This window comes from Chiloscyllium plagiosum, unplaced genomic scaffold (genome assembly GCF_037043375.1).
Source record: "Chiloscyllium plagiosum isolate Xiang-an unplaced genomic scaffold, Cpla_swu_hap1 HiC_scaffold_7, whole genome shotgun sequence".
Lineage (NCBI taxonomy): Eukaryota > Metazoa > Chordata > Chondrichthyes > Orectolobiformes > Hemiscylliidae > Chiloscyllium > Chiloscyllium plagiosum.
The window spans coordinates 47,379,186-47,393,236 of record NW_028270145.1 but is presented as its reverse complement, the minus strand read 5'-3'; the positions used below and the strand labels follow the sequence as shown (position 1 = coordinate 47,393,236).

Below are 14,051 nucleotides of genomic sequence, written 5' to 3'. Positions count from 1 at the left end.
TAAAAATACCAAAGAACTGCATATATTGGAAATCCAAAACAAAAATGGAAATTGCTGGAGAAACTCAGGTCTCAAAACATTGACTCTGCTTTCTCTTGATAGATGCTGTCAGACCTGCTGAGTTTTTCCAGCAACTTCTGATTTTATAAATGTAAGGGCGTTGGTGAAAATATCTTAAAATCTGTCTGCAGTATCTGTCTCTTTACTGGAGCAAGGATGTATATGCAAAGGACGGTTTTCAGAGGAGGTTTACCAGCCTGATAGCTGGAATGAATAGGTTGTCTTATGAGGATAGGCTGGACAAACTGGGATTGCATCCACTGGAGCTTAGAAGAATGAGAGGAGTTACTCGACTGTAGAATATAGATCTTGAACAGTCTCCTGAATAGTTGGAACAGGCATTGAGTTCAGAACTAGGGCAGCACTTTTAGGACAGAGATGAGGAGAAATGCTTTCTCCCAGAAGAATGTGTGACTTTTGAATTCTCTGCCTTAGTAGGTGAAGGTGGAGTCACTGAACATTTTTGAGGTGGAGGTAGTTAGATTCATGTTAGGCAAGAAAATCAAAAATTATCGGCATAGATTGGAATATGGAGTTCAGACCTTTGACAGGCCAGAACCAACAATCTCACTGAATGGTGGAGCAGGCTCAAAAGGCTTCCTTCAGTTCTTAATCTGTACACTCATGCATTTCTCAATTCTCCTAGGGGTCGGTTAGTTCAATTGGCTGGATGGCTGGTTTGTAATGCAGAGAGATGCCAACAGCATGGGTTCAATTCCCACATGGACTGAGGTTACATGAACAGTTCTCCTTCTCAAACTCTCCCCTCACCTGAGGCATGGTGCTCCTCACATTAAAGTATGGCCACTCGTATTCAGTACAACCAGGCTGCGGCTGAGCCAAAGGGAGAGGATATTTTGTGTAGTATCCCACCGAGGCCTCAGGGAAGTTCATTTCTCGTCACATACAGAGTTTCCATCACCTCCCAGATGCAACAATGGATGATGCTCTTTAAACCATTTGCTCTCTCACCTCCACTGCCTTTGAAAGATTTGGTTTTGTCAAGGTTTCAGTCAACTGTGATCTTTACAATCACTGACAGCACCACTCCTGCCCTGGTGTGAGGCCATAGCTCCTCATGAAGGATGTGATATTATTTGGTGCCCTACTGGCTGGATATGAGTTTGCTCCAGGCAAAGGGTGAGATGGAACAATGAGAAGTCTCCTTTCAAAGCCTGTGATGGTGGGTTTTTCTGGAAATGCTCTTCATCCTCTTCCTCCATTTTCACAGGGTTTCCCATCCCTGCAGCCCCTGTTCAATTTCTCAGTCTTGTTGCAGAACCACAGAGGCACCAAAAGTAAAGTCCTTGGATCACTTGTACATTTGGTCTGTACAGATGACCAAATCCTGTCCCTTCAATGAACGAATGCACTAATTCGTCTAAAGAACTCTGAGAGCAAGCCACTGTACTTCTAAAAACTTTCCAACAGTAGAAGTAACGCATAAGCACCTCAAGCTGCGATTTGGATAGGTGGCCCTTTAAATAGCACCAGTGCTATTCCCTCATATGGCTGTACGTATGAGTGAGTGAGTGAGTAGCACAGCAGTTTCCAGAATTGTGTGATCCAAGTTTCAAAAACACGCAGTAAATCAGCAGGAGCAGCTGTTCTCTCACAGTCAACTTTTCTTCACACTTTTGGCACATGCTGGTGCCCTTCCATGCCATGAGGCACCTTGTGAGATGTGCTGGAAGTGCCCAGAAGCACAGTGGGTGCCATTTACCAACTTCAGGGCTGACATAGTGCCAGTAATACCAGTGCTATGGAGTTCAGTTTTGCCACTGGAATCTGTAATACACCAATATGCAAAGAGTTAATCAGGGCAACAACAGATATCTGTGTGGGACTTGACTGAGGGGGAATTTGTTAATTCAGTATTGGTGCACTCTGTTTTATACAAGTCTAAATTTGACCCTGTATTTGATAGACAACATAATTTAGTCCTGAATGTCATATCATAATTAATCAGTGCCATCACTGTTATGTGGAATGAAGTCATTTTTGAGTGAATTAATAGAGTGGGAGGTGGTTAGAGGTGATAAAACAATTGTGTTACAAGAAACGATGTTATGTTTTCACTAGGAAATTCTACAACATATATTATAAGGAGAGCAAAATGCCAATTCAGAAAAAAAGGACCATTGGAAAACTGTATCTGGAGCAGGATTTAGAATGTCAGGAAGAGTGAAAAGACATACACAGAAGGATGTGCCCAGATCTGGAGCTGGCTATATTCTTGGCAGAGCAAAGATGTCGACTGGTCATGCTCCCACATGATCACTGTGCCCTGACTGATTACGATTGCCTCCTAGTAAAATGGAGGGTAAGGTTCTATAACTGTTGTGATTTTTTTTCCATTGCTTACACTGCTGACTCCAAATTATAGTTGAAGACATGGTCATTTAACATTAACTGTTTTCAAATCGACTGAAAAGAAATTACAAACTACAATGACTTTGTAAATAATTATTTCAACAAAAATGCAACAAAAAACCTCAAGAATGTTCATCAATGGCATTGTTAAATATTTCACATTAATCCAATGAAGTTTCATTCAGGCTGTTTAACCCTATAAATAAATACTTGCAGATCAGTACTCAACTTTGATTGGTATTTTGGCTTATAATAAATATTTGTGAACAAGAAACAAGCTATTCCTGATACAATTTACTTAGTCTTTTCTTTATATTAGTTATACTTTCTCATGCTCACAACTATCTTAGGGAGTCATACATGCTCGTTATTCTGCTGTGTCTGGCATCATAGTGTGTGAAGTGAAGTGAAGGCTATAAAATCAATACGCTGCAAGGGGCCTTTGTCTCTCCCCACCCAACACTATTGTTATGAAGGTGTAAGGGGTACTGTACCTTTAAGAGAGTTCTGACGAGCAGCCTACATCTGTTGTTCTTTCTGCAATTCTCCCACAACTGTTCATTTGAAAAATTGTGAGGCAGATGGAGTGGCCCAAGGATTTATGGGTAATGCTAATTCCTCTTAAAGGTACAGGAACCCTTACAACTTCATAACACCCCCCCAAGAAAAAAATGAACCAACATAATGAAAAATGGCTTTTTTTTCCTACTCTTTAAACATATTACTCTAACATACAGATAACTTTAATATAAGATCACCTTAACTTCTTCCTATTTACCTGTGTGTTTATGATATATATATTTTTTAAAAATATACAAATCTCACCTAAACTTTATCAGTTAAATCTGTAATAATACATCTGCAATTACATTCTTATGACCCGCAACACGTACGATTTTTAAATTAAAAGTCTGTAACATAAGACTCCAATGAAATAGTCTCATATTCTTGTCTTTAAAGCATTCCTGAAGAAGGGCTTATGCCCGAAACGTCGATTCTCCTGTTCCCTGGATGCTGCCTGACCTGCTGCGCTTTTCCAGCAACACATTTTCAGCTTTAAAGCATTCTAAGAATGTAAGAGAATTGTGATCCGTGTACACCACCGTCTCCAACACATTATTCGTGACATACACATTAAAATGTTATAAGGCCAGTAGCAAACTCAATAGTTCTCTCTTCAAGGTACAGTACCCCTTAAACCTTGATAACACTATTGTTTCATAAAGAAAACTTTAATTATCTGATTTGCTTGTCATTGCAATATGCACAAATTATTCAATTATATGAAATTAAGCTTCCAAATGATTTCCTTGCCCTTCACCTCTGTGAAACATTATTAGACAAAGTGCTCTAACTTCACCCTCCTTCTATTAACCTTAATGATATTTGGCTGCTTACAGGCATTTTGACACAATATAATTTGAGTCATTCATTTTATTTGCCAAGCTACATGAGAACTGAGTCCCTTTCTGGCTGTGACTACAGAAGTTATAACGGGGCAGAGTTTTCACTAGTGCGCAGTGGTTATGCCAGTGTAGATGGGATTTGTACAGTGGCCCTGCGGCATTCCTGATAGCAGATTCTGAATTTTCCTCTGGTCAATTGCTCTATACCTGGAACTGCCTGAAATTCTCCGTTATGATTGGGAACTATGGAATTATGATGAAATTAACTAAAGTAGCTGCTCAGAAAATGTTAGAATATTAATTTCACTTTTGAGTAACTATTAAATGGACCTCTCATGTACCTAACACAACCTCCAACTACTAAAGAATGTTGACAGCTCCCCCCTCCCCCCAAGACCCTGACTTGACACCCTCATCCTCAAGGAGCTGAAACCCCCGCCCCGGAACCTGACACGCCCTGCACAGGGCCTGAGCCCCAACCCACTTTCTGCCTCCACCGGATCTGACCCCCAATGATCCAGCCCATTCCTGCCACACACCACCAAATCTAACCCATGATTACACAGTTATGTGAAAGATAAGGCACATCTTTACCCACATTGCAGGATCTGGAGGTGATGAGATGAGGGGGTGGGGGTGGGAGCAAATGTACCGAAGAAGAGTCAGATTGGTCTCAAAACACTAATTCTGTTTCTCTCACCACCAATGCTGCCAACCGGCTGAGCTTCCTCAGCAATCTGTATTTTGCTTCCAGGTGTCATGTCAACCTTTAGTAACACCAGTTTTCCCACTCCTTTTTCCCTAGTGATATGTTTTCAGTTCCTCCCTCCCTTTTACTTCTTGATTTATCTTTTGGGATGTTTTTTGTATCTTCACAGTGAAGGCAGACAAAAACACCCATCACAAAAATCCCCCATTTCCTTGTTTCCCATTATCAGCTCCCCAATCTCACTGCCAACGGACTAATGTTGTGTTTGTTACTCCTCACGGAATCCCTACAGTGTGGAAACAGGCCTTTCTGCTTAACAAGTCCAGACTGACCTCCGAAGAGTAACCCACCCAGACCCATTCCCCTATCCTATTACTCTATATTTACCCCTGACTAATGCACCGAACCTACACATCCCTGAACACTATGGGCAATTTAGTATGGCCAATTCACCTAACCTGCACATCTTTGGATTGTGGGCGGACTTCTTTAAATATTTACAGAAACTCCACTGTTATTTTTAAATACCTTACATTTTAGCTAGCTTTCTTCCATATTTTATTTTCTCCATTTTTCCATTTGTAATTCTTAGATCGTTTCTAAATTCTATCAAATCCCTGACCTACTATTATTCATCACCGTATTGAATGTTTTTGCTCTTGGTTTGATAAGATAAAACCACAAGAAACAGGAATAGGAGCAGGCTATTTAGCCACTTGAGCCTGCTGCAGTACTCAGTAGGATCACGACTGATCCAGCATTCCTCACATCCACTTTCCTGCCCTTTTCTCCCAAACTCTTGATTTCCTTTCTGATTAAGAATCCATCTATCTCAGCCTTCAATATACACAAGGACTCTGCCCCCATATCTCTCTGTGGCAAAGAGGTCCATAACCCTTTGAGAAAAGAAGCTCCTCCTCATTTCAGTCTTAAATTGGCACCCCTTTATTCAAAGAGGATGCCCTCTATTCATAGATTCTCCCATGGGGGAAGATATCCACTCAGCATCTACCCTATCAAGCCCCTTAAGAATCCCATATGCTTCAATGAGATTACCTCTTATTCTTCTCAACTCCATTGAGTAGAGTCCCAATCTATTTAGCTTTTGCTCGGAAGATAATCCCTCCATACTAGGGATCATCCCAGTGAACTTGCTCAGTATACCCTCCAATGAAATAATCTTTTCCAAAACTGCTCACAGTACTACTCCAAGTGCAGCCTCACCAGCACCTTGTAACATTGCAATCAGACTTTCTGACTCTAACCCCCTTGAAATATGAGCCATTATTCTAATAGCCCTCATGAATATCTGCTGCACTTGTGTACTAGCTTTGTGTGTTTTTTTCATATGTACCTCTAAGTTCCTTTAGATTTCAGCTTTCTGCAGTTTTTCTCCATTCAAATAATTTTCTGTTTGCTTGTTCTCCCTTCTGAAATGAGCAACTTCGCATTTTACCACATTATACTCCTTTTGCCCACTTATTTAATCTGTCAATATCTCCCTGTAAGTTGTTTCTATCCCTCTAACAGCCTGCCTTTCCTTCTTTCAACTGCAAATTTGGCTACAGTATATTTTCTTCCTTCCTCCAAGTCATTAACCATTATTGTAAACTGTTGCAGTTCCAGCACTGACTCCAGTGGAACCCCCACTGGTCACAGGTCACCAACCTGAAAAAGAACCACTTATCCCCACTCGCTGTTTCCTGCCATTGGGAATTCTCTATCCATGGCAATATAATATCTTCAATACTCCTAACTTACGACTTAACCTTTTGTGACATACCTAGTTGAATGTCTTCTGGAAATCTAAAAACAACACATCTACTGGTTCCCCTTGGTTCACTCTGAATGAGACTTCCTCGAAATTCTTTTTAAAAAATTCATCAGATACGATTTCCCTTTCACGAAGCCATGCTTACCTATGCTTGTGATTATGATTTTCCTTATTACTTCCTTAATAATTGATTCCAATACTTTTCCAACAAGAGATGTTAGATATTCGGCCTTTAGTTACCTCCTTTTGGCTCCCTCCCTTTTTGAATTCGGTGGGGGGGGGGGGGTCACACTAGCAGTTTTCCAATCCTCTAGCACCTCTCCAGAATCCGAGTTTGTCTAATACTACTTCCCTAGTGATGGTGATGGTACATCATTCCTCCCCCATATTCTTTAGTATTAATTGCATATTAAAGTATCTTCCACTGTAAAGACTAACGCAAAATACCTGCTTAACTCCTGTGTCATTTCCTCCTACTCTAGAAAATTAATCTGGGGAGATAGTTATAAAGGACCTATGTACACTTTGACCTCTCCCTTTTAAATACTTACAGAAGCTCTTATTGTCAGTTTTTGTACTCCTCACTAGTTTGCCCGCATAGTTTATTCTGTCTCTCTTGATTCATTCTTCAGTCTTCTTTTGCTGGATTCTGAATTTATCTCAGTCTTCAGGGCCATCACTGATTTTGCCTCCTTGAATGTTTTTTTTTCAACTTAATACTCTCCTTAATTTCTTTGGTTAGCTAGGTTTGGTTGATCCCTCTCTTAGAATCTTTCCTCCTTACTTGGGTGGCATTTTTGCTGAGAGTCATGTAGCACAAAAAGGGAAGTAATCAGATGGGATTTAAAATGAGTGTGAATTTGTTATCAACTACCTTATGCCACTGATCAAAACCAATTTTACTTCCTTTTCATCTAAAAGTCAAATATAGATTCAAAATCTGTTCAAGGTTGATTTAAATAGTGTGAATATTTGACAATTTAACATTTCACACTGAATAATTGCAAATTAAATCTAAACATCAACTTTTTAATCCATCAAGAATGTAATCTTTACATTTGAGTTACGAACCCAGTACGAAAAATTCAACTATATTTAAAATTTTGTGGACACTAAGACTCAAAACTTATCACTGAATTCAGTGTAGGTCAGTATGTAAAATTACTCACAATATTAAAAAAAGTCATTATATCTAGTGGCAAGGAGTTCAATTTTATTGAAATTAATCTTGAATCCCTGAAGGTTTTTATTGATGATTTTTATCTCACCAAAGAAAATTAAAAATAATGTCATATAAGTTTGCAGGTACAAAATTTAACTGTAAGGACAGACATGTAAAAATACAATTTAGCTAGTTATATTTCCTGCAGGGTTATGGAGTTTAGTCTTACCAAGTTCAGAGAGCTAGACACTAACGGCTGTAAATAAGCAATAGATCAGAGGGCAGAATTTTATATGGGTCTGAACAATATAGACCAAGGCAAGATGTGTGGCAGAATAAGACAAGAAGTTGCAGTGATGCCGTTCTTGACATTGCGATGATCTCACTGCATCTTGTACACCTTTACTGTACGGCAAGGCAAATTCTTATCTGGCAGTGGCGAGTTGCCAATTGATGGAGATTACCACTTGTTAAGCCCAACAAACTAGATGTGCCACTTAGCACAGACACAAAGCCTGGCAGCTTGTCAACAGGCCTCAGTCAAGCTAAGGCAGGCTAGCTTTCACACTGGGGGTACAGGCGCAGAAAGTCAAGGACAGCTTCAGATACCAGTCCAGTTCCTACTGAGGCCACGCAGATGAAGGATCCTCTCTTCATAACACGCTGAGGAGCCAAATGATGAGAAGCACATGACTCGTGTTTTTCTACCTTATTTGGGGCTATTTTCCACCTGCAATGAGAGAGAGGCAGTTTTTTTGGGCAATGTCAGATGGTGGCATACCTTTAAATATTAGCTCTGGTAGAATGCATCCTGAATAAATGAGTAGGCAGCAGAGAGGCATACAGAGTTAATGGTGTTGGGGGTGAGTGAAAACAAATGGAGAAGATTATGCAGGCAATAGTGACAGTGATAGAGCAATGAGCCTTGGTGGGAAGTGGATACAGTATCAGAATTAAGGGTATGGAAGAAAAGATGGTAGACTTTATCCTGAAGGTGTGGAGAAGGGCATTGAACTTTTTTCCCACAATGTTGGGTATTCCTCCAGATAGCTGAGTGTGCTTCAATCTAAGTGGGCAATCTCAGAGTAGGTTGGCATGCTGGCCTCTATCGCTGGCTCTGGGAGAGGAGAAAATCCTGTGAGAGCACCATCCTATTCAGTAAGACCTCCAGGACCCTGCTCACAAATAGCAGCACCAATGTCTCCCTGATTGCCATGTCTGGGCCAATGTTAGAAGCCATGCAGTGCAGCTCCTCCATTCCAACCTCTGGAATCAGTGAAGGGATTGCTGAACAGACATCCATTAATCTTTTTGGAGCCATCTCTATAAGCATTTCAGCAGCACTCCCGGACAATGAGCTTCAATGAACTGGTCATTGCATCCAGATGGTTGAACAGCATCTCTCCACCAGACTTTTTCTTCTCACCTCTCAACTGGCCAGTGATCCCAGGGAAGATAAAGAAACTGCTTTAAAGACATTCGGAGGCTCTTCATGAAGTGTGGCAGCTTTGATATTAATGAGTGAGAGGAGCTTGCTGACAATTCTTTAAAACTGTAACAACTCATCTCTCAAGCTGCGGTCACAACATCTTAATGATAAGGCAGAACAGGGAAAAAAAGAAAAGCAAGCAAATTTTACTCTCCATGACATCGGGGTGCCCTGCCCTATGTCCAAAAATATCCTATGTAGGTCAAGAATCAGGCAGGAGTGGTACTGCAGATGCTGGAGATTAGAGTTAAGATTAGAGTGGTGCTGGAAAAGCACAGCAGGTCAGGCAGCATCCGAGCAGCAGGAAAATCGACATTTGGGGCAAAACTCCTTCATCAGGAATGAGGCTGGGCATTGCAGTGAAAGAGAGACTCACTGAGATCCTTACAGAGAGAGGAGGAGAACTTCTTCAAGGTAGGAAGAGGAATCGCGGTAGAGTTAAAATTAACTAGGCAGAAGTGGGTACTGCAGATGCTGGAGATTAGAGTTAAGGTTAGAACGGTGTTGGAAAAGGACAACAGGTCAGGCAGCATCTGAGGATCAGGAAAATCAATGTTTCAGGCAAAAGCCCTTCATCAGGAATGGGTGAAGAATCAGCCTGTTCCTTTCCATGAAGACCCATAGCAGAAACCCATAACCCTGATCAGACATCATGCTTGAATAGCAGCCAATGTGAATAATATAACTGCAAACTGAAGAAGCAGCAAATTTCACACAGAGAAATGAGTTGAACAAGAATTTATTGGTGCTCAACCAATTCTAAAAATAACAGTTTTCTCAACTTATGAAAAGAAAATATTTTGCTACTTTTCTAAAATTCAAAGGCATTAGGTTGTGTGGAAGTCAAAAGTGAAGGCACTGTAATTTTATGTAATAAAATTATTGTCTTGTGACTATCTAAAGCTCTATTTCCCTCTGGATCCAGAGCATGATTTTTTTCTAAGAGTCTCTTGGTGCACTGTTTCTTCAGCAATGTAAGATTTGAGGGAAAATACATTCACTTTTCTAATGCAAAGTACAACACATGTTCAAGCTACTGTGTATGCACCATATGTGCTGTGTTTAGGTAGGTGCTATTTTTAAAAATTCTGTCAATAAGCTTCTCACAGCAGCAAAGAACTGTATCTCTGTCTTTGTGAAAGTGGGTACAATGTCACTACAAGGAGAGCAGGAGGGCAATAATTAGACTATTTTCACACTCACAAATAAGATCAAATATTTATCAATGAGACAGTTCCATCAGTAGAAGGACATAAACTCAAACTAGAATGATACCTCTACAAAATAAATAGAATATGTCTTTATATAGTGACAAGTATGAGTCTCTCAAATACAAACTGAACTTTCAATCCTTCTGCATTAACAATAACTATCACATTTTCTGTCTTAAATGATCTGTTTCTAAATTAGACCATCTTGTCCTACAGAGGGAGCATTCAAAAGGAAAGTAGAAACAGAAGTAGAGACACTGGAATGGAAAAGATGACTGAACTCTAAAAAACTCATGCAACAGTATGTGGAGCTACTCCAGCAATGATTCGGTTAAGCCCAAGCCAGGAAAGTGAAAACATATGTTGGATCTACATCTGGATGGAATTGGAGTGTGTTCCATTGGTGTACGACAAACAAATCCACACACCCTGAACTAAGGGGGACTACAACTTGCATATATTACACAGTTTTTATCCATATATACGTTAAATGGGCTTCTGGGGTAAGTTCATAATATATAGGAGCAAAATTAGGCCATTCGGCCCACTGAGTCTGCTCCGCCATTCAATCACGGCTGATATGCTCCTCACTCCCTTTTTCTGCCTTCTTCCCATAACCCTTCACCCTTTACCAATTAAAAATCTGTCTAACTCCTCCTTGAATTTACTCACTGTCCCAGCACCCACCGCACTTTGGGGTAGCAAATTCCACAGATTCACCACACTTTGGGAGAAGTAGTTTATCCTCAACTCTACTTTAAATTTGCTACCCCTTATCCTAAGACTACGACCTCTCATCCTAGAATGCCCCACAAGAGAAAGCATCTGCTCCATGTCTATTTTATCCACACCTTTTATCATCTTGGAGACCTCAATTTGACTTCCCTTCATTCTTCTAAATTCCAGAGGTTATGGGCCTAAACTGGTCAATCTCTCTTTATACAGCAAACCCACCGTCTTGATTCTCCATCATTTACTCTCGGTGTTAGCCACATTTCAGCAGCGATGAATACAAAATACATGTGGCAATAAATAAATCAAATCATATATTTTCATTGCTTGTAACTCCCTGAATGGATGACTGCCACTTAGAACTGGAGAATGCAGTTGGAAAGATGCCACTTGCCATTACCCTGATGCTGCAAACAAGTCAGTTCAGGGTAGGGTACAGATAATTCATCTGCAACATTCTGACCAGCATCTTCACACTGGGTCATGATAGCAGTATTGGAACAACTGTTAGTTCTGCAAACCAGACCTGCTAGAAAGTGGCACTACTATTGTGATTTTCATTCTGATGGATGCATGTTACATGGGAGTCATGGCAAACAACTCCAGAAGGAGAGTAGAAGCTGCAAGATGCATAAACAGTTTGGCAAATGACCGGCCTAGGTGCACCAGTACAGTGTCAAGAATGTGAAATAAAAAGAGAAAACTTGCTCATCCAGCACTCATACCTCACTTCCCACCAAAACCACCACACTCCATCCTTGCCACCTTACGCATCCCACAAATCTGCCATGTACCCTATACTCTGCACACCATCTTGTCATCCCGACCTATCCCCCATGACCACTCAAATGCTTCATGGCAACTTATGCCCTCTTTCCTCCCATGACACTTTATACCTTAAAGTTGACTCAGTGCCAACTCATGCTCCCACCCACTACCCATAACTCTTACCCCTACCATGTCAACTTATCCATTAGCCAGTATGGGGAGACCTCAGGATCCATGCTGAGATCAGATAAAACAAAGGTCTTCAATAATAATAAATTAACTATTTAAAAAAAAAACACACATTGATTAAAAATCCAATTGCTACATTTAATTTCCTTTAATTCATTCAACAAACCAGCAGTGGAATTCATAGACCTTCTCCAAAGAATTTAGAACAACTTGGAGCTGTCAAGCTGTGAAATGACAGGAACCCCACTATGATAATGAAAGGTTGCAATGTCAGTTATGTAATACCTCAGTCTTGCCTTATGTCAACAGAGAGATTAAAGTAACCAGCACTTCAGACATTTCTTTCCAAATAGCAAGAGGTTTATTTGTCTTTGCAGCTTGACAATTCCCTTTGACAGCGCCTGTTAATAGTTCAAATGAGCTTGACAGTTTCAAGTAGTTTATGAACTTTTTACATATATTCATGTCAAAACTAAGCTTTAGCCTTCCAAAAGAGATCTGATCTCTGCTAAAAGTGTATGAGTACCATATCATAAAAGTATGCAATCTCTCTAAAGGACTCTGGGTTCTATAGGTATTCATCTAAAGTATAGAAGTAATATTTTGGACTTCCAATTCATGAATTTCAGATTGGCCTGAGGCAGCTGTGTTTTAACCTGTGCAGGTACCCCTGCAGTGTAACTCTATAGTGTTGCTGGTGCTTGTTATCTCCCATGCTTTTCTTCCATCCCTGCTTATCATTTAATGTAGCTCTTGTCTCAGAAACTCAATCGCCTGAGATCAAATTTAAGGTGTGTTTACTTGTGAAATGTGAAACCTGGATTCTGAAAATCTGCAATTGCTGCTCTACCTCTGTAACAATGGTAGAGGGAACTTCTGCCTGTTGGACATTACCACATGCTCCTGGAATCAGGGGCATTAGCACAAAGTCAATGGAACCTATGTAATTTGCAGCACATGCAGGAATACTGGAAGGGTACCTGGAATACTGGACAAAAGGTTTCAATTTGACGCTTATCCCAAAAGGTTGGTTTATTTATCAGAACAGAAAAATACTATGGATGCTGTAAACTTGAAATAAATATTTAAAATGCTGGAAATATTTAGGTGGTCAGGCAGCATTGGTGGAAAGAAACAGGGTTAACATTTCAGGATGTGGTAACCTTTCAGAGTTGTTCTGATAAAAAAATCATTGTGATCAAATATATTGCTCTCCACAGATGCTGCCTAGCCAGTTACAATCTAATCAGATGCCCCAAATGAGTTCTGCCATTCAAAGTCTTCCAGGGCCTGCAGCCACCACAAAGTGGTGCTGACAAATGACAGACTGCTTCATATAATGTGGTGTAATGGCATGAGAACAGATACCAATTTTGGCAGAAGGCATCATGCCAGTCTCATCTCTGAGTGGCATGACTAAAGGAAGAGCTGGAAGCTTCCACCCCCGTCCACAGCAAAAACACTGGTATTCGTAGCAAATGAAGCAGAAATGTCACCCTACGCAATATCCAAGTCTGCATATTCTCTTCCATCACATATACAACATCTCAGCATTAAAACAAATTTCCAGTCTCTCTTTTGTTTAAAAACATTTTGTGCAAATATATTAACTGATTTCATTTTCTGCTTCAATTGATTTTAGTCCACTGGCAATTATTGTCTACAGATTGTACAAATGTGATAAATAGCAACTGAAGAACCCAAATCAATACCTTAAAGCATTGCAAGACTGATTCCAATGTTTATAAAAAGCTACCATAAAAACCCATTGTAGGAAATGAGGGAAAACAGTCGACAGCAGCTACTTCGCATTCCATGCTTCTCGAAAAGCGAATATTCTACAGTGAAATGCACTGATTTCTTTTAACCAAATAAGTAATCATCTCACTAACTCATGGGACTAGCTGAATAAGATATTGTACAAAATATGACCTAGTTGTCTTTTCTTTTACCATTCCTAGTAATAGCATGCTTAGATCTGAAATGAAAAAATCTAACAATTGCACTGCATGACAGTCTTTGCTATAATGACACATTCCCTTGTGTTTTTTCAGCAATACCTATTAAGTCAGAAATGAATTCTGCTGCCTGGATTCAATACACTTAACACCAATGGTCTGTATTTATTTATAGTCATTCCAGTGTAATGCTGGGATATATTGCTTACATTTTAAAATA

General features: G+C 40.1%; 1 protein-coding gene across 10 annotated transcripts in view; it reads right to left on the bottom strand.

Moving 5' to 3' along the window:
* The window catches only part of znf385b (zinc finger protein 385B), a 433,921-nt gene that overhangs the window by 57,412 nt on the left and 362,458 nt on the right, over positions 1 to 14,051 (bottom strand). The window lies entirely within an intron of this gene.